Raw genomic sequence first — 21,828 nt, 5'->3', positions numbered from 1 at the left:
TTTCTGTATTTTCTAAAATGAGTATAAAAGTTTCAATACGTTTTACAAAAGAAAAAATACAATTCACTAATTATTAATCAAGGAAATACTCATTTATTCAGTTTGTACCCTAGTTTTTAATGACTAGTATGCACAGATGTTTTCCCAAATATGAAATGTTTCTGAGTATTCAAAATGTTTAACAAAAAAAAAAATTCATCTCAGAATACACCCAGATTTTAATCTATATAAGGATTTCTTGAAATTTCCAATGAAAAATATTTTAAAGATGCTTTAAGTAAAACAGGATCATTTACTGAGCACTTTTGATGTGATGTTCCAAGTGCTTGGCAAGAATTACAACATTTAACCCTCAGAAAAACTAAAGTGAATGTTAGCATCTCCATTTCACAGATGAGGAAACTGAAAAACAGCTTAGGTGTCTTGTCCAAGATCCCACATATAATAAGTGATAGAGCTGGGAGTCAAACCCAGGCAATCTTTCTTCATGACCTGCACTCTTTACCACATGCTATACTCACTGACCATTAAAACACTTTCTGTCATGTCTGTATTAATTCAGAAAGGCAATGCTTACTGCTTCAGAAAACATCCCTTGTTACTATAATTAACAAAATCAGTATCTTCAACTTGCACAGAGGCTGTGATATAATAATGCCCCCCCCCCCACCCACATGCCCACATCCTAACCCCTAGAACCTGTGAATGTTACCTTATGTGGTAAAAGGGACTTTGCACACGTGATTAAGGATCTTACCAATGGAGAGAGCATACTGGATTATCTAGCTGGGGCCAACGTAATGACAAGGATCCTTATAAGTGAAAAGGGGAGGGAGAAGAGGCCGGAAGACACTACACTTCTGGTTTTGAAAGTAGAGAAGGGGACCAGAAGCCAACGAATGCAGGCAGCCTCTGTAAGCTGGAAAAAGGCAAGAAAACAGATTCTTCCCCTAGAGACTCCAGAGGAATACAACCTTACTGATGTCTTGATTTTAGCCCTGAGAGACCCATGTTGGACTTCTGACATCCAGAAGTATGCGATAGTAAATTTGTTGTTTTAAATTTCGTTTGGCATCTAGGTTTGACATCATTTGTTACAGAGGCAACAGGAAACTAATAGAGTCTTCTCTGAAAGCATTTCCACTCACTTTGTTGTCCTTAGTTCCACTAACATCGCTATAAAGCACAAACAGGGAGGAGGGGAATTACCATAGATCCATTAACCTAAGATTTGGAGAATCTGAAACAGAAATATCACTTTAAAAAGTCTTACCCTATTACAACACAAATATTCCTGTGTATGGATACAAATATAGTAATGTGACCTACAATTTGTCCCTGGACAGCCAGAAAAAGCCATTAGATTTAAATTGCTGGTAGGGTGTGGCTGCCACCTTTTATACATGCAGAAGAAAGGAAATACTTCTTCCCATTTTGTTGGCACAGTCACTGCTGCTTTCTATGCTCTAGAGTTTACTTTCATTCTAGTCATAGATGTGATACAAATAATGAAATGGCAGTAAAGCCATTCCCAGACAGGACACAATGTTATAGGTCGTTTTATTACTAAAATACTTACTGTTTTTAAGATCTTCAATTTCTGGCAACTAAAATTACTGGGCCACACTAGATTTTGTGACCGATTTTCACAAAAATATGTAGAGGGAGGTGGAGAAAATCTGCACTAATAAAGATAGCACTCTGGTAAGAACCATATTTTAAAATTCTGTTAAACATAAATGAACAAGTTAAAAAAGAAAAGCCTCACACAGCCATCCAAAAATACTACATTAAGCCAATATGTAGTGATGAATAACCTCTAAGTGGAAATGTATTTTGTAAAGGTAAAATAATAAGTTCCCTAAATAAAAAGGCTTTCATTCACATCTTAAAACACTGTTTAACTATTTAAGAGTACGTATAGAAATAAATAGTAAAAATAAAATCCTTTCCACACTTACCTTGTTGACATTTTAAAATTAGAAATTAAATCACCTAATTTACTGTAAAAGAATATTTGATTTCCAACAACTTGGAGATAACTCAAATCATTATTAGCCAAATACTGCTTGTATCAGTTAAAGTGCCTATGTCTGCTACCCAGCGATGTTCATTCATAGATCATAAGTTAAAACATACTGGAAAATCAGGAGCAGGTAGTTCTCCTACCATTTCAGCCAATGGTATATAAATGACTCTGAGTAAACCCCTTCATCTCTAAGAAGTTATGAAATGAGGCTGAATACTCAAAAACTGACCGTGTAAATATTTTCTCAGTTTTTCCTTCCATTTTGTCAACTCTATGATGTTTTTATGTGGATGAGATTTATTTAGTACATGTATGTATGTCTAGACAAAAGCTTGTTTTAAAATTTTTTTAATGTTTTTATTTATATACTTGTTTATTTATTTATTTAGAGATAGAGAGTGAGCAGGGGAGGGGCAAAGAGAGAGGGAGACAGAATCCCAAGCAGGCTCCGCAGCATCAGCACATGAGATCACAACCTGAGCCAAAATCAAGAGTTGGGCACTTAACCAACTAAGCCACCCAGGGGCCTTGACAAAAGCTTGTTTTTAAAATAAGAGTTCACAGGGGCGCCGGGGTGGCTCAGTCAAACGTCCGACTTTGGCTCAGGTCATGATCTCACAGTTCGTGAGTTTGAGCCCCACATCGGGCTCTATGCCGACAGCTCAGAGCCTGGATCCTGCTTTGGATTCTGTGTCTCCCCTTCTATCTGCCCTTCCCCCACTCGTGCTCTGTCTCTCTCTGTTTCTCAATAGTAAATAAACGTTAACAAATTTTAAAAATAAATAAAATAAAATAAAAGTTCACAGAGAAACATTTCTATACAAAATCATTCTAAATTAATCACTTTAGGGGCACCTGGCTGGCTCAGTCGGTGAAGTGTCAGTTTAAGGTCATGATGTCATGGTTCGTTGAGTTGGAGCCCCACATCAGGCTCTGCACTGTATCAGTGTGGAGACTGCTTAGAAGTCTCTCTCCCTCTCTCTGAGCCCCTTCCCCACTTGCTATCTTTCAAAATAAATAAACTTAAAAAAAAAATAATTACCTTAAATTACCTACACCAGCATCACTAAGATAATCAAAAGCTGAGTCTCACCTTGCCTATTTCCAGACTCCAACTGGCATGTTATTCCAAATATTTATCTTATTCTTCACAGAATCCTGTTTTGTTTTGTTTTGTTTTGTTTTGTTTGTGAAATGGTTCATTACTGAACACCAACTATACAGCAGATCTTGTTCTAGCTCTGGGAAATCAAAGGAAATAAGATTCTAGTCTCATGGAGCTTAAATAAACCAGAAAATTTCAGATAGTGATAAACTACTATAAAACAGGGTAATAGGATACAATGACTGAGGGGCTAGCCTGATTTAAAAAAAAAAAAAAAAAAAAGGCTTAACAATCAAAACCAGGAATTAGTTATATAGAAAGATTTAAAGAAGACAAGTGGTGATCATTAGGCATATCTTTTATTTCAATTTCTCTTTGTTTCAGAGACTTCTGAGATATAGCAATAGCAAAAAAATTTAATAATAATTTAATCAAATGTTCCATGTAACATGAAAAGTTTAAGTTTGAAATCTTATTTAACCATAACTATTCCAGAATACTACAGAAATAAAATTATTCTGTTGGTTGGCAGTCTATAGTCACTTAATTGAATCAATTAAAAGAATTTTTAAAAACACGTTAGCTTTTAAATAGCTATTACTAAGTTGTTTTCTATGACTAGATTTATTCACTAAGACACTGAGTATTTTGGAAAAATGAGATTTTAAAACCTGACCCCACAAAAACACACAAATAGATTGCAAGAGCAAATAATGTGAAAAATATGCCCACCTCTACTTAATTCTTTCCTTTATTAAGAATATATAATATATAAATATTATTTATATATTTAGGAATTATTATATTATTATAATATATTATATAATATATTATATATATAGGAATATATAAACCTGGGGCACCTGGGTGGCTTAGTTAAGCATCCAAGTCCTGGTTTCAGCTCAGGTCATGATCTCATGTCTCCGGAGTTCAAGCCCCAAAATGGGCTGTGCTAACAGTGCAGAGCCTGCTTAGGATTCTCTCTCTCTCACAATAAATAAATAAACTTTTAAAAAGTTTTTTAAAAAATATTTTTTAAAAATGTCTCAATCGGTGCTAGCCACATGTGGCTATTTAATTTTAAACAAATTAAAATTAAATAAAATTTATCAAGTACATTAGCCACATTCTAATTGTTCAATATCCATATGTGGCTAGTGGCTGCCATGTTAGACAACAGAGCTATAAAGCATTTCATCATCACAGAAAATTCTATTGGACAGTGCTGATATAAATTATTTTTCAAAAAAAATTATTTTTCATATTTGAACTAAACAAAAATATTCCAAAGAAGCTTATAAAAATAACGTTAATCATAAACTTTTTACTTTTTTTTAATGTTTACTTACTTTGAGAGAAAGAGAGCGAGTGAGCAGGAAAGGGGCAGAGAGGGAGAGAGAGAATCCCAAGCAGGCTCTGCACTGTCAGGGCAGATCCCGATGTGGGGCTCTAATTCACAAACTGTGAGATCATGACCTGAGCCAAAATCAAGAGTCAGATGTTCAACTGACTAAGCCACCCAGGCGCCTCAGTCATAAACTTTTTAAAGGAATGGGTGAGTAGTACTGTGAAGCCAGAAAGAAGTCACATAAGAGGTTTAGTAATCAGATCTATATTCTAGAATAAGACAGACTGAGATAAGTCTGGGATAAGCAAAACCTACTCTGACATCCATCTTTCGTAATGAGACTTGAATTTTAACTCTGATTCTACCTCTAATTTAGCTGTATGAATTCTGAGGGATACAGAATTAGGCTTTTGTGTATATCTAATAGCAGAGGTTAAAAATCAGATGATCCAGATAACCTGAAAAGACCCCAAACAATGGAAAATGGGCTGTGATTCCTCCTAGTTATCAATAAATAGGTGTACAGTTTGGATTTTCATGCTGACAGAAACATATGTGGTTTAAAAAAATTAACTTTAAGGTCTTACCTAACATTAACATTATATAAAGATGTTCATTATTTGAAAGAGCAAACAATTATATGAAATTGACAACCAATATCTATTTACATAAATAAAATTTTAGGGGGTAAAATCAGCCCCATATTTCTTTCTACCATATTTCTTTCTACCAAATTCTCTAAGTAAATAATAAAGGTGCATTACAGAAGTGGCACATTTTCTTCTAATTTTTATTTTAATTTTTCTGAGTCTATACTACTAATAAAAGAGCAACACTGTTTTTAAAAGCGTAACTGTATTACCACACAATCTGTTTAACTACAGTGTTACTGCCACAAATATTTTCTGAAATTTTCACTTAAAAATTTTCCACAAAAAATGTGTGGATAAGGGTCAAGGATATTAAAATATCCTGTATTAGGAAGTGACCTGCATGAAATAAAACACAATTAACTAATGAAATACAAACAAAACAAAAAAAACCCACCCTATATTGTATTTCAATGGACTAGTAAGTGTGTCATTGAATACAATTATACAAATTTCATTGACTATGATTTCATTGTTATACAATAGTTTAGGATGCTTTGTGGTTCTTATTTTTTCCTGACTAAACCTCAGTACTACTGAATTGCCTATACCAATATAAAAGTTACTATAATATACCATATTTCCCTTATCTACTTGGTTTAACCTCGATGCTCTTCACTTTGTTCTTGACCCCACCCGGCACAGCAGACATGGTATTAACACTTGAAGAAAATTTAGATTATTTTCCAATCCCTTCCATCAAGGGTATTGACTCATACTGAAAATTACTACAAAATAAGTAACTCCAATCAGTCATCTTGCTCCATGCACTATGAAATCTAGTAACCTAACAAGTTCATCCACATATTTTCCTACCTCTTTCACCAACAAACTTTTAAGTTATAGTAAAATGATTTGAGATTGGTTCTCAAAATTTTGTAAATGTTCAAATTTGACTTTACCTTGTATTCTCCATTCACCACAGCAAGACAAAAAGAGAATGCATCACAGAACTGATATGTGGTTTTTAAAATACTAAGTAACTTATTATAATATCTAAAATAGTAATTTACTAAGTTTATCTTTCCTATAAAGACCAGTTTTTGGTTTTTGGTTCATCAGGTTTATCACTTTAGTATTTTAGGATCAATTGTATTCAACATTCCATTTCAAAATAAGCAATAAAAGTTAGAATGTAAGACACTTCATACCATATACTCAAATTTTACACTATCAGCTATTTGCTGAATCAGAACACTAAGCATTGGTGAAGCTATAGCCACCATGCTGTTGTAATAACAACAGTGGAAGTAAATTTGGACTGGAAAGTTAACTTCATGTTCGTACTTGTACCAGCATGAATTCTTACAACTGGGAAACACTCACATAACCCATGCAAAGATTCTATTCAAGTATTAGTTAACATTCACTTTTAACTTCTTTGAAACTGAGTTTTAGGCCAGATGAATTCATTTCTTCATCTATTAAACATGGGACTAAAGTCTAGTTCATTTTATAAATATTATTTTTCTTATATTAAAAAAAAGTCATCGGGGCACCTGGGTGGCTCAGTCTGTTAACTCTCTGACTTTGGCTCAGGTCATGATCTCGCGGTTCATGGGTTCAAGCCCTGCATGGGGCTCTGTGCTGACAATTTGGAGCCTGGAGCCTGCTTTGGATTCTGTGTGTCCCTCTCTCTTTGTCCCTCCCTGCTCGTGTTCTGTCTCTCTAAATAAACATTAAAATAATTTTGGGGGGCACCTGGGTGGCTTGTCAGTTGAGCATCTGACTTCGGCTCAGGTCATGACCTTGCGGTCCACCTCAAGCTCTGTGCTGACCGCCCAGAGCCTGGAGCCTGCTTCAGATTCTGTGTCTCCCTCTTTCTCTCCCTCCCCCACTTCATACTCTGTCTCTCTCTCTCTCTCTCTCTCTCTCTCAAAAATAAATAAAAATGTTAAAAAAAATTTTTTTAAGTCATTAATTATCAGCTATATGCCTGGTCCAGTTCCAGATACACTCTAGCAGTTCTAATTTAGATCACTATAACTCCAAAAAGTAGATATTTTCATCTCCAGGGATGACAACACTGAGCCTTAGTTGTTAAGGTGGGACTCTTGCCCTATACTCCACAGGCCCATGGAGTTGGGGGAAAAAAAAAGATGTTTTGTTAAATGGCTTAAAGCAAACAGAATGACAGAACAACTTTCAGGGTGAAGGTCACTTAAGCAAAGCAAACCTCTCTTAATAAAAAGAAAACCATACTTTCTTTAGGGTGACAAGTTTGCTATAGTTAATTATTCAGGTATAGCACACTTTCTATAGCCATTTTCTAAAATAAAATGTTTCTAAATAAAATTTGAACGAAAAGAAACATATTTTAAACCATATACAACACTCTCTCAATAAAGGCATCTTGACTGGAGAATGATTTTATAATTTGTAAAAAATCTGCCACATACTTTGTTTCATAAACTTAAACTCTGTTATGTCAGGATTTCTGAACATAGGATATGAGCATCTTCATCAGTAACTTTCTAAACTCACTCATAAATGGATATAAAGTGTGTGTCAGTAAATTATATCTCAGTAAATGTGGAACTAAAATTTGGGGATGCCTGGGTGGCTCAGTCTGTTAAGCCAGCTCAATCTCAAGGTTCACGAGTTCGAGCCCTGCATTGGGTTCTGTGCTGAGAGCATGAAGACTGCTTCAGATCCTCTGTCACCCTCTCTCTGCTGCTCCTCTGCTCGTCTGTTCTCTCTTTCTCAAAAATAAATATTAAAAAAAAAAAAAAAGCTGGAAATAAAAAAAAAATGGTGATCACAAAGAAAAAATATGTTATCACATAAATGATTGTGTTATTATATATTTGCACTACACTTTTTTTTTTTAACGTTTATTTATTTTTGAGACAGAGAGAGACACAACATGAACGGGGGAGGGGCAGAGAGAGAGGGAGACACAGAATCGGAAGCAGGCTCCAGGCTCTGAGCCATCAGCCCAGAGCCCAACGCGGGGCTCGAACTCGCGGACCGCGAGATCGTGACCTGAGCCAAAGTCAGTGCACTACACTTTAAAAACCACAAATTTAACAAAGCCTTTCTGATATTGCTCGGAGTTTAAACTAGCTCAAAATTTTCTGGAAATGCTCTAAAATTAATTGTGGTAATGACTGCACAATTCTACGAATATACTAAAAAATGCTGCATTGTATACTTTAAGTGGGTGAATTGTATGGTATGTGAATTATTTCTCAACAAAACTGTTATTTAAAAAAACCCTTCTGGAGAACAAACTGGCAATACGTGTTAAAAGCCTTTGAAATGTTCATATCTGTTACGTAATTCTATTTCTAGGAATCTGTTGTAAGGAAATAATCACAGTCATAAAGGTTTTTGTTTTTTAATGTATAAGGATGTTCATCAAATCATAATATCCCAAAACTGCAAACTACCTAAAATACCATCAATAGAAGAATGGTAAACAGATATGGCATACCCATACAATGAAATTAAATGTCAATTCAAAAAATCACATTCTCAAAAAATTAATTTCACAATAAACCATGTTACCAAAATAATATTAATGTACAACTGCAGTTTGTTAAAAAAAATGCATAGATGCATAAGAGAAAACACTGGAAAGATACAGAACAAAATGTCAATCGCTACTTCCAACTGGCAGAATTTCAAGTGATCTTAATCTTCTCTATATCTGACTAGTCTTCAATTTCTCTACAATAAAAATCCTTTCATAAGTTAAACATAAGTGTTATTTTTAAACTAGTAGCCACTTTGAAAAGTACAAATTTTCCATTAAAAAATAAAAACAGGGCCATCAGCATTTCTCACGAGTATTATGTGTGTGCATGTATGTATATGTGTCCAATACCTTAATTAATACATTAACCTCATAGTTTAAAACCTTAACTAATTCTATCCCCAATAAAATAAATTCTAATGATCCACGCTTAATTTTACAGGTGTTAACACAGAAACCACGAGCTGGCCAAAAGCATATTAACTCTACTTCATACACAAAGCCAAACTACCTAATCTAGGTTTAAAACATTATTATATCAAATCACATTTGCTTCCACATCTAGGAAAACTCAACATGTATGTTCATTTCAAGATTTAAATAATTACTTATCATCTTTGCTAGGGGAAAATTAGCCAGAATAAAAAAGAACAACATTCTACAGCATTACAGGAAGGAATTCAAGGGTATGGTAAAGCACAGCAAAAAGGTTCTCATCACAACCAAATATGAAATACTATGTGCTAACGTATTTGGATTCTGCAGAAATCATTAAAAAAAAAAAAAAGCTTAAAAAGTAACAAAATTACAATCACCAAATAAAGGTTTTACTTTATGTACGTAGATATGTTCCAAAAATGTGTTCCAAAAATGTCTTTTCCAAAGTCCACACTGCAGAATTTTATGCAAGTATACTGTATGCAACAGGTAGTCAGAAAGGAAAAAAATTCAATTTTCTCTGTTATCAAAATCCTCGAAAATCAACATTTAACACTTCCAAACATATAAGAAAACAGTCTGCTAAGACAAAGAAGCACCCTCAAGTAAGTTTCTTCAGTTTCAAAAAAATTTGATTCACCTAGACAAAATACAGAAAAGATAAGAATCAAAAGGTATCAAGGATGAAGTGTCAAAATAGAATGTCACTACTGATTACTTCTCAGGTTAATACTTCTTGAATAGTTAAATTAATGTGAAAGCAAGAGAGTCAAAGCAGTTTTTATAAAATAAGATACTTAGCTTAGGATATTATTAATAACTCAAATTTGATATTTTCTAAGCAAAAATCATTGTTAGAGTTTGCAAATTAATCTAAAAATCAGTAGTCATTAAATTCTACAAAAAACTGTAAGAGATGAACTCTGAAAAAAACCACTTTGTATAAAATGGCATGATTCTTATAGAATTTAGTGTCATTTTTTGTTTCACATTCATTAATATAGCACTAAGATTTCAAATCACTAAATGACTACACTGGTAGGAAACTTGTTTTTAATTGCTTAGATAACCCTTTTGATAATAACAGTAACTGGTGATTCAGTTTTTACATTTCCTGACCCCTCATTATTAATTTTTCAGATTACTTTCAGCATACTGTTATCCTGAAAGTCCAACTACCATCAAGGCAATACCAACAAAACCAATGAAGCAGTCTCTGTAGTTTTCCTTAAAGGGTTTATTACCTGAGTGGTCACTACATAATGTTTACTTTCTAATTATTTGTTTATACTGTACATTTAGGTTTTTTTTTTAGTCTTTTTTTTTTTTCAAGTTTGTTTATTTATTTTGAGAGAAAGAGAGAGTGGGAGGGACACAGAGAGAGAGAGAGAATCCCAAGCAGGTTCTGCACTGTCAGCACAAAGCCAGATGTGTGGCTCAAACTCACGAACCGTGTGAGATCATAACCTGAGCCAAAACCAGGAGTCAGACACGCAACCAACTGAGCCACCCAGGTACCCTGTACATTTAGGTTTTGTGCTTTTTTCTTTATATGTCATATTTCACAACTTAAAAGTTTAAAATTGTTTCTTTCTTAAGGTGTTTTATGTGTATGTGTTTAAATGTACAGTTTTCTCAAGACCCTATAGCTAAGAGATATTAGTTACACAAGACTCAACAGACACAATACTGTCTTGGCTACAACCAAAATGCCACTAGTTAAAGGCAAGCCTCCATACAAGACTTCTTCATCTCAAATCAACTTGATAAACCAAGTTTTGTTTGACTCACAAAATCCCAGGAATACATACATTTCTTAAATTTAAAATATCCATCTATGTACTTCAAGATGTATGTATATACATCATACAAAATTCAAAAAGCATGTTCCATGGTAGAAAAACACTTTACTGTTATTTAATGTTTATCTATTAAAGTAAGGATAATGTAGGCTATGAAGAAAAAGTCAAGAAACACACATATTTTTTTAAAAGTGTCTTTTTTTTTTTTTTTTTCAACGTTTATTTATTTTTGGGACAGAGAGAGACAGAGCATGAACGGGGGAGGGGCAGAGAGAGAGGGAGACACAGAATCGGAAACAGGCTCCAGGCTCTGAGCCATCAGCCCAGAGCCCGACGCGGGGCTCGAACTCATGGACCGCGAGATCGTGACCTGGCTGAAGTCGGACGCTTAACCGACTGCGCCACCCAGGCGCCCCTAAAAGTGTCTTTTTTAAGTAAGCTCCAACTCAACGTGGGGTTTTGGAACTCACGACCCCAAGATGGAGAGTCGCATGCTCTACTGACTGAGCCAGCCAGGCATCCCTAAAAAAAAAATTTTAAGTAATCAGACAGAACTCTGAAAACCTTATTCTACCTAACATGCCAATCTACTCGGCCAAAGGATTTCCTGAAACCTCAATTTTCCCATCTTTAAATTTGGGTTAAATAATTTTTATGCTTTCCAACTTCACATTTTAAAAACAAGTCCAATTATCATGTAGGAATTCAATCAAACATCTTAGAAGATGTCATAAGTGCAAGGTACTATTAGATAATAAATTCATACATTTATACAGTTGAAATGTAAAGGATACAAAATTTTTTCATTTTCCCTTCACTTTCTCCTCAATGTAGCTCTAAATCTACATGAAAAAAGGAACCTAGTAAAAAAAGAGTTACAGATCCACATCTTAATAAATTTAAAAATAAGTCAAGAATCATTTTTCAAGGAGCTTTGCAAATTCAAAATCTCATCGATAGGCAGATATATTTTAGGAGTAATAACACATATCCATGTAGTCAGAACTGAACATTCTCTAAATTCACAAAATTTTAAATATGCCTTTTACCTTTATTTTATGCCACACTGTGCAGGCACAACATAATACGAAGTGTTTGAAAGTACTTACTAGGTACTTAGTAAAATCAACAATAAAAACCAAAACTAAAACTCTGTAAGCTTTTTAAAAACGTGTTGGGTAGTTGTAGTATAATCAATTTCTTAAATCTACCTTTATTAACATTTATAAAAAGATTAGCCTGCAGAAATAAAGGTGACCATTCATTTAAAAACTCAAATGCTGGACATGTTGTTTATTAACAAAGGAATAAATCATCTTAGTTGCTCTTTCAAAAAACAACAGACTCTACTTTTTTTTTTTTTAAAGTAAAACTAAAAACAGCATTGTATCAAGAAACAAAGTTTATAGACACCAAATTTTAAATCTTTTTAAGGCTTTGATAATTCTAATTTTTAAGTGTCTAAAACTGACTTTGTTTCAAAAGAATCCAATGAATAAGTATCCATGGTAACTTATTTTCTTCTTGACAAAAATAATTAAAAATAAAGTAATCAGTGGTGCCTGCTAAGATGTTTTAAAACTTGTTTTCAATGAGCCATTTTTTAGCTCATTTTTAAAAACTTACTAGTGACTCCATTTTCTTTCCAAGTTCCTTTCTAGGACCACGATGGACCTCTTATTTTTTTCATTTCACTGCTATTTTATTTCATTGATAATTTTATTAAAACAGAAAAAATTCTGCCAAAACCATTTCGTTACCCAAAACACAAACTCTAAGATCCTTAGACAGGGTTCATTTATGCATGTAAGAATGCTTTGTGCATATACTATATGTACAACATAGTGAACAAAGTATGAAAAAAAGAAACAAGATCCTTTGCCTCACTGCAACTTAATCCTTTTGCATTCATTATATTAAACGTGCCTAACCTTGAATATTCCCCTTCACCTTGAGCTTTTACAGAGAGCTCAAATACCTTCATAATAAATGAAGTAATGTGGTGTAGTATAAAGAGCCAGGTACAGATCTGTCACCAAAGGAACTTAACTTCCTTAGGCCTCTGTTTTCTCTCTTATAAAATAAAGTAGTTGGATTATATCTCTTCCATTTAAATTGGCTGTTAGGTACTTAATTCAGGACCTGCTATACTACTTACAATAGTAAAAATAGTTAACATCCTGTTAATCAATATTCCAAACAATAGAACACTACAAGACCCTTTAAAAAAAAAAAAAAAAAAAAAAAAAGTTGTAGGAGTGCCTGGGTGGCTCAGTTAGGTATGCGTCTAACTTCGGCTTGGGTCATGGTCTCACAGTTTGTGAGTTCGAGCCTGGCACTGGGCTCTGTGCTGACAGCTCAGAGCCTGAAGTCTGCTTAGGATTCTGTCTCCCTCTCTCTCTGCCCCTCCCTATTCATGCTCTGTCTCCCTCTCTCTCAAAAAATTTAAAAAAATGTTTTTTTAATTAAAAACACTTGTAGATCAAATATGTGCTAATTTAAAAGGATGTCCCAGGTAGCCTATTAAAACACAAGAGCAAAAACCAAAAACAAACAAACAAAAACCCCAAACACCACAACAGCAAATGCAGACAGTATGACCCATTTTGAATGTATTTTAAGACAGATATACATATGTATGTACAGATATTTTCTAGAAGAAATAGAATATATAGAAAATATAGATATTTTCAGAAGAAACTTCAAAATGGTTATTGGGGGAAATGGGGTGCTAACTTTTTTTTTTTTTTTTTACCTCTTAGCCTTTTATAATATTTACATAATGAACATGTATTATCTTCATAGTTTTTTTTACCTTTATAAATTTTTTAAAAGAAACTAAAAGACCTGCCGATCCAGGTTATATAATTAGAAAAGACCTGGATTCAAATACTGGCTTTGCTAGTTACCATCTGTGTGCTGTTAAGATACTTAACCTCAATTTCTCTGTCTCTAAAAAGGAGTCGATAGTACTAACCTCATGCAACTGTTGGTAGGATAAAAGGAAATTATACGTGTAAGGCACTTAGCATAACATACTGTAAGAAGACAACTATTAGCAGCTTTGCTATAATTATGATAAATATCATAAACTTCAGAAACTGAGTGTCTTTAGAATCAGATTTGACAATTCACTCAAGGAGGACCATCTCAAAGGCAACCAATTTCCTTTACCCAAAACTGAATCAATCTGATTAGTATAGGAAAGAGCATATTTAGTAAGATTAAAAAAAAAAAAAAAAGCTATCACAGGTAGCAGGTGGGCTGACAGACACGGTAATCACAGCAAAGTCTGGGTTTTAATTAATTATTATCTAACTAGAATAGCCTTCTTCATTATGTGGATACCTATCCAAAGAGCCAGAATACTCAATACAGCTAGTCAGGGGACGCTGCTTTTGACAAAATGCTGAATACATAGGAATACACTTTTTAAAAAAAGTAATTCAAGCTTCCAACATGAGTTTTTTTCTTCTTTCAATATACAAGAATTTTTCATTTTCCTAAATTTATGGCAGTGATAGTTCATGCACACAATTTTACCAGTTAATTACAAATAACATGTCAACTGAGTGGAAGATATAAAAATGAGATCTCCATAAAAATTAATTCCAAAAAAGCATATTGAATAGTTTTTTTTTTGAGTGAAACTTTTCCTCACAGAATTTTTTAAAATTTGGGCTTAGGGGCGCCTGGGTCGCTGAGTCAGTTAAGTGGCCAACTTCAGCTCAGGTCATGATCCCGTGGTTCACGAGAGCCCCACATCAGGCTCTGTGCTGACAGCTCAGAGTCTGGAGCCTCCTTCGGATTCTGTGTCTCCCTCTCTCTGTTCCCTCCCCTGCTTGCACTGTCTCTCTGTCTCTCTATCTCTCTCTCTCAAAAATAAATAAACAAACAAACATTAAAAATTCAGGCTGAATATCATCAAGTCAAAATACATCAAGTTTTGAATCTGGCCTTTAAACTAAAAGTACTCTCATAAAGTATTACTCTAACAATATTCAATTTAATTTTTTCAACACACCAAGAACACCTCCTAAACTTCTATATAACAACTGAAAGGATATTGCATTAAGATAGATTAAATCAATATGCAGTACAACTGGTTTGAGTCCATCATATTACAATTTTAACACACCTTCCTGGTATTAGAGAATAGTTTCAAAATCAACATGATGGATTAAAGTTTGAATTACCCCAATTACAACTATAAAACAAAAATAAAAGGTCACACACACACACACACACACACACATTTAATCCTTTTCAATAGGAAAATATAATAGGCTCCACTTAACAATGTATCTACTGTAAGTTTGTCAGGATTTAAACCTTTAGAACAGTAACCATTTCAAATTACATAAGCAGTTACATTTTAATACATTAAAGCGTTATTGTAGCTTTCCTGAGAGTAACCTGAAGTTCTCACCAAAAAACAAAACAAAAAAAAAAACCAAAAATCCGGCACTTCACTGAGGCTCTAAGAACTGCATGCCTACTTCATAGATCATTACACTGTGCTGAGCTGACATCTGGAGACTGTACTGACCTGTACCCATGAAGCAAAGAGAAGGGATGGAGGAGAGAGAGCGTATTAAAAGAAAAACACTTCTTAACACACCCGTCACCTATGAGCATGAACTGTTGGTAACATCATTGTAAAATACTCCTACTTCTAATTTTCCAACATTCAAAATCCAGCAAGAACATAACCTACCACAAGCGGATCTTTCTACCCCTTCTCACCCCCACACAGTGCTTTGCCAAGAACACAAGCCCAAGAAAAATAACCGATGCAATTTCCTTGTTTACTTAAAGAATTTCAGAAAACATGTTGACTGCTTCCGAAGCTTCTAAAACAAATGAATTTTCAACATTTAAGACTTTTTATGATCACATTTGAAATACGATAGCAATGATTCCTTCAACCAGTAAACATACAGTTTCAACTTTATAAAAAGGGTTAATTTTACACTGCAGTTCATTAGCATGCCTTGTTTGCAACCAGAAGGAAGAGGGAAAGGGGGTGGGGGGAGCAGCAAAACACACAAGATGGAAAACATCACTACCTCCTTTGGTGGTTATGAATAATTTTAAATTACCACAAGATGTATGGGAAGAGTTCATGAATAGAAAGAAAGGGGGTTGACAATCTGAACTGGCCCCTTCCACATTCATACTGCTGTCGGAGAGAAGGAATTTATTTACACTGCAGTGCCTGGCAGCAAACATGGCTGCCCCTACCCCCTTTAAATCTGAATAGTCTTCACTCCCTCAGCAAAACCATCAAATTATGGCCATGTCTCTGCTGTCTTGACACCATAACACTAACACATTTCCTCCTCCCTCAAAACAGTAAAACCCCACACCTCCTCATTTCACAACAATCATAACACTAGAACCACTAGCTTCTACATTCTCTAGCCTTGAAAGAAAAGGCCCAGAATACACAGAAATATAGGAACAAAAGGCTTTCCCTTCCTTTAACAACCCCCTTCCCCTTCTTTTCCTCCCACTCTGTGATGCTTGGTCGATAGTTCTCATCCTTCTCAACATTCAGTGCATTTCCCTCCCTATGCCAATTCTAAGTCTTCCAGTTTCCTGAGTCTACGTCCTATCTTCCTATGCATCCTGTCTCAACAATTTATATCCCTTTTCCTAACCCACCTTTTCCTTTACTTCCATCCCCTCGTTTCCTCTCTTGATGCCCCATTTCTCCATACAATTCTATCCCCTTCCCCCAGACTCTTCAAGTTTCCACACCGCACCCCCAAACCTAGTTCAGTTCACCCAGGTCTCTAATCTCCAAACCTAACTCTTCTTCTCGTTCCCTGCCCCTCCCCCGTTCCATCTTTATCCCCGCCCCCATCCCACCTTTACTCCCAATTCCCACCTCAGCGCCACTCCATCGCTCATCCCAATCCTACCTCCTCTGCCCCACCTCCCAATCTCCACACCCCCCACCTGGCCCTCTGCTCTTCCTACTGAGCTCCCCTCGAACCCTTTCTGGCCACCAGCTTGTCCTCCCATCCTTGTTAGGGTCTCCCTCTCTCTCTCTACCCGGGTCCCATCCCTACGTCGCTCCCTCCTCGTCGTTCCCTCCTCAGCCCTTCCTTCCAGCACACACACATACACACACAGACGCATTAACTTTACCTTCAGTTTGTTCCATTCTAACCCCCCGGCCGTGTCAGTACGATCACAGGAGAGACACGGAGGCCCGGAGTGGGGCTGGGGTGCGGGCAGCCGCCGGGGCTGCGGGGGGAGGAGACGGAACCGAGCTAGGCCGCATGAAATCCCCGGGCTAGATTTTCCTCGCGCCGGACGCCTCTGCCATGGCTGCCGGCACCGAGGAGGGCCGCGGCCGGCCAGGCCGGGCGTGAAGCTGAGATGAGGAAGGCTGCGGGAGACGGGGTGGCCAGGGGCGGTGGAAGGATGATGGGGGGTCGCCGCGCAGCCGCTGCTGCCAGAGAGAAGGCTGTGGCTGGCGGCCGCGCCGGAGCAGCAAGGTCCTCGGGGCTCTACTCGGCCTTCGCACGCCTCTCCGCAGCGACCAGTGGACAGTCCCCTTCGGTCTCCGCCTCCGTCCTGGTCGCCGCTCCCGCCGCCGCCCGCTCCCGCCCGCTCCCGCCGCCGCCGCCGCTGCCGCCGCGCACAAAGCCCCCCCACCCGGGCTCTCGGAACGCCGCCGCCGCCGCCGCCGCCAAATCCTCAGCCTCTCATTGGCCGCTGGCCGCGGCGCCTGCCGGGAAATGCAGTTCCGTGTTTGGGGGCAGGGGGTGCGAAAGGAGGAAGAAGGTAGTCAGCGGGGCGGAGAGGAGCTGCCCGAGAGAGTCTAGACGAGAAGTGAGACCGCAGGCGATAAAAGCAAAGACAGGAAGGAATGATACGAAGGGGAGCTTAAAAAAAAAAAAAAAAAAAGACTTTAGAAAGCTAGGTTAAAGGTTGGGCCTGTGAGGTAAAATTGTGTTCGTGCGTGTTTTGATACTTATTAAATAATAGCACATAATAAACACCATATGGTATTCCTCAGAGTGACACTGCTGTACACTCCTTAGATGTTAGAAATAACCTACAAACGAGTGCCCGGTTAAGATGACCGGGAAAGAGAAGAACCATTTATGTGCAGCCTTGGCTGCCTTCTGTCCGACAGCTGTCAGAGAAGAGCTCCCTATTTCACAGGAGTCTGTGTCTGGAATCCGTGGCAGCAATTTCAGTTTTGAGCCTTGGGGGATAGTCGCTCATCCAGCCTCGGATGTGAGCCCCGGATGCCCCCCTCCCCGCCCCCACACCCCGTCCCGCCCCACAATCTCAAGCCGTGGCTGCATCTCAGTCGCTATGAGGAAGCGCTGACCTCCCTGGCAGACACCGGGCCCCGCACGCCTTCTTCCTGCTCGCACTGCGGGCCCGGAGGCTTGTGGGTAACCAGGAGGACGTCGTCAACGCCGACTGCAGCCCGGACCCCAGGGACCGAGAGGGCTCAGTGTCCGTCACGTGCCTGGGTCCTCTGCTGCTCACAGCCAGACCTTCGCTTCCAGGGACGGGAGGGCATTTGTCCTCCACAGAGCTCACTCAAGCTTGAGAAGAGGAAAAGAGACCCAAATTCTCTGTAACCCTCTAAGCGCTCCCCCTTCTAGGAAATTTATGTTAAACAATAGAAGGTGTGTGACATAGTAAAGTAGCCTTGCAGGAGTGTGCGAAATTTGGTGATATTTCCTGGGGCCTGGTGGTAATGACTTAGAATGTTGCAGTACAAGAGACGTGAACGTACGAAGGAAACACAGCAGCAGAGAGACAGCGAAACCTATCCTCTGCGTTATGGTTTGAGAATAAAGCCGTATCACTACTAGATGTTACACTCTGCACCGACATTATAGTTCTGGATCTGTTTGGCACGGCCACAAGAAATTCCTGATATTTCTATCTTAAATACCATTTAAACAAGAAATTAAAAGATTCCTACAGATCAATTATTTTAATGATTACTAATTATGTTACAGGGTTTTAAAAACATAACCCTGTTAATAATACTGCAGATGATATTGATAATTAAGTGTCTCATTACTGTCAACCATTAACTATTTCTAAACCTATTTCTATGGTTTGTGCAGTACCAAAAGTTAAAGGAATCAATCAGAATCTCTTTTTGTTTACTTTAAATGTCTTTTTAGGGGCGCCTGGGTGGCGCAGTCGGTTAAGCGTCCGACTTCAGCCAGGTCACGATCTCGCGGTCCGTGAGTTCGAGCCCCGCGTCGGGCTCTGGGCTGATGGCTCAGAGCCTGGAGCCTGTTTCCGATTCTGTGTCTCCCTCTCTCTCTGCCCCTCCCCTGTTCATGCTCTGTCTCTCTCTGTCCCAAAAATAAATAAACATTGAAAAAAAAATTTTTTTAATAAATAAATAAATAAATAAATAAATGTCTTTTTAGAACACAGACATCTTAAAGGGGAGACACCTGAGAGGTTAAATCTTTTTTTTTTCTCCTATGATCCTTTCCACCATCATCCTTCCTTTCCACCTTCCTGTAAACTCCTTGCTTTGTTGACAAACTGTTGCTTTGACCTGACACCTGGATTTTCCCCTTGAGGAGAATCTGATAAATTGTCCCCAGGGATTTTATTTTAATCTGCTTCTAAGTGACAAGAGTTTAAAATTAAAGTTATGCCGGGGCACCTGAATGGCTCAGTCGGTTGAGTGTCCGACTTCGGCTCAGATCATGCATGATCTCACAGCTTGTGAGTTCAAGCCCCACATCAGGCTCTGTGCTGACAGCTCAGAGCCTGGAGCCTGCTTCAGATTCTGTGTCTCCTCTCTCTGCCCCTCCCCCACTCGTGCTCTGTCTTTCTTCTCAAAAATAAATAAACATTAAAAATAAATAAAAAATAAATAAATGAAATTAGTTATGTCAAGTAGATGTATAATCTCTTCCTGCAAAACATTAGAAAATATATATATATATTTTTTTAATTTTTTTTTTCAACGTTTATTTATTTTTGGAACAGAGAGAGACAGAGCATGAACGGGGGAGGGGCAGAGAGAGAGGGAGACACAGAATCGGAAACAGGCTCCAGGCTCTGAGCCATCAGCCCAGAGCCCGACGCGGGGCTCGAACCCACGGACGGCGAGATCGTGACCTGGCTGAAGTCGGACGCTTAACCGACTGCGCCACCCAGGCGCCCCAACATTAGAAAATATATTGTTAATAATATTGGATCTTGAGTCATATTTAGAGAAACGGCCGTTAAAATTAATAATTTACATTTTTAGCATCTAACATCTTCTGAGGTTCAGATCATGCTTTCTCTTCTCCATACAAAATGAGCAAACAGTTCATTTGAAGACAGCAATCAAACACAATTCGCAGGGCCACAGTTATAGAGAAAAAAATTTTTTGTTTCTCTTCCAAAGATTATATCCAAAAACTCCTAACATGATAAATCACTTAATCATGAAAGTCAAAAAGTTGCCAGGCCTGAGAGCAGAAGGCAAACATTGCTTTGAACAAACGGATTTCAATAGGAAGGTTCTTAACCCTTCCCTTTTTAGAATAGGATTGCTGACATATGGCTGTGGTAGAAAATCTAGCTCATCTTTCCAATACTGAGCTTGGAATCGTTCATCTGGTTTATGAATACTTAATGATTTTCACTGTGCCTGGTTGTAAGTGAATACAATGCATGAATAAGAATATTTCCCGGTATAAAATGTCTCCCAGGGAACTGAAAGGAATATTTTTGCATCTTTATGATCTGTTCCAGAAAAGTACATGTTTATGATAGTGCAGTGATTAATTTATGGAATTAATTTGAAAATTATAACTACCTAGCCTTTTAGAGCTCAACATTTGCCATCGGGAATTTTCAGGAAAGGAAAGGTGAAGAGACCAAAGCTTTGTAGATTTTGTTAATTCTAGTAAACACAGAACGTGAAGTGAAACCTTTATGTGGAAACTCGGGCATCAGACATGCACAAAGGGCCCTCTCGTGGCCAAACTGAAAAGTTTTGCTTATTTAATATGGTTGATCTAACTGGTTATTAGCTGAAAAATGCTTTGTGGATTAAATGCAGTCTACATTAAAAAAATAATAATAATAACTGAAATTCAATACCCGCCATCTTTCATTCTTACAAATGTGCAGCCCAGATGACTAGGGACTGTGGTCAGCTCACATGTTAAGAGAAGTATTATCCGTGTGAAAGCGATTCCTTGTTGTCTGGTGTTAGTCCAAGTAGAGCCACTAAAAATGCTGTTTTTCTTCTAGAGCCAGAGGAAATGGATGAGTAGAAATAACAAGAGAGCGAGAATATTTCTGCATCTTTCACTTTTCCAAGATGGCTCAGTTACCCAACCTAGGAATTGAAGTGCCCCAAACCTGTAGTGCCTACGTCACTGTACGGCTACTATAATATACATCTTAAATGTTATTTGACATTTCTACAAAAACTACTATCATAAACAATATCTGTTAAGAACGGATTTATAAAGCAAATTAGTTTAGTGGAATTCATATTTCCATATGAAGATTTCACAGCATTCCACTCTTAGGCCTCGGAGAAAGGAAAGGGATGTTTTCCTAACCATTCCCGCCCTTTCTGCCACTCCCTCTCCGCCTAGCTCTCGGCGCCACCCCAACCCCGGCAGTTGCTGATTCGGAGGGGTGGGGGTGGGGCAGTACATCAAAGTGATGTAATTCGTGACTTTAAGATGGTTACCATGGCGACTATCGGGCATATTACGCCATCGGTAGGGTAAGAGGTTCTTTAGCCTTCAGTGAGGGTTAGCCCACAGCTCATAGAGTGTGGACGGGCGAAAAAACGTCAGTCTTGCCCCCTCCCGCAGTACAGCCTCTTCTTAAACTGAGCCCATTAGAAAGGTCATTTAGCTGGTGGCAGCTGGACCTTCGCTGCCTCCAGGGCTGCCACAGCGAAGGACGCCCTCCCTACCCGTAACCCGAGCGCTTATTGGTGGGTGGTGTCGTC

At 37.7% G+C, this 21,828-nt stretch overlaps 1 protein-coding gene across 7 annotated transcripts in view; it reads right to left on the bottom strand.

The window, feature by feature from the left end:
- Positions 1-17,380, bottom strand: part of NSD3 (nuclear receptor binding SET domain protein 3) — a 117,296-nt gene extending 99,916 nt beyond the window's left edge. For all 7 annotated transcript variants that reach the window (XM_045460155.1, XM_045460173.1, XM_045460164.1 and 4 more), the window contains exon 1: positions 17,007-17,380. The gene's annotated coding sequence lies outside the window, so the exon portion shown is untranslated. The remainder of the gene's footprint in view (positions 1-17,006) is intronic.
- Between the last annotated feature and the right edge of the window lie 4,448 nt (positions 17,381-21,828).

This window comes from Leopardus geoffroyi, chromosome B1, assembly GCF_018350155.1.
Source record: "Leopardus geoffroyi isolate Oge1 chromosome B1, O.geoffroyi_Oge1_pat1.0, whole genome shotgun sequence".
Taxonomy (NCBI): domain Eukaryota; kingdom Metazoa; phylum Chordata; class Mammalia; order Carnivora; family Felidae; genus Leopardus; species Leopardus geoffroyi.
This window is presented reverse-complemented; position numbering and strand designations above follow the sequence as displayed.